Genomic DNA, 208 nt, shown 5'->3' on the forward strand with positions numbered 1-208 from the left:
CCCCCTCTTTACAGACGATTCCAACCGTCCCGTCACCCGTTTCTGGTTCCAGAAACTCCTTAAGTCTGTATTACTCTTATCCGGCATCCCAGCCGACAACTTCTCCAGCCATTCCTTTCGAATCGGCGCAGCAACAACAGCAGCCCAAAAAGGCCTCTCCCAGCAGCAAATCCAAACACTCGGGCGCTGGTCGTCAGAAGCTTTTAAG

Source organism: Garra rufa, chromosome 11, assembly GCF_049309525.1.
Source record: "Garra rufa chromosome 11, GarRuf1.0, whole genome shotgun sequence".
NCBI classification, from domain to species: domain Eukaryota; kingdom Metazoa; phylum Chordata; class Actinopteri; order Cypriniformes; family Cyprinidae; genus Garra; species Garra rufa.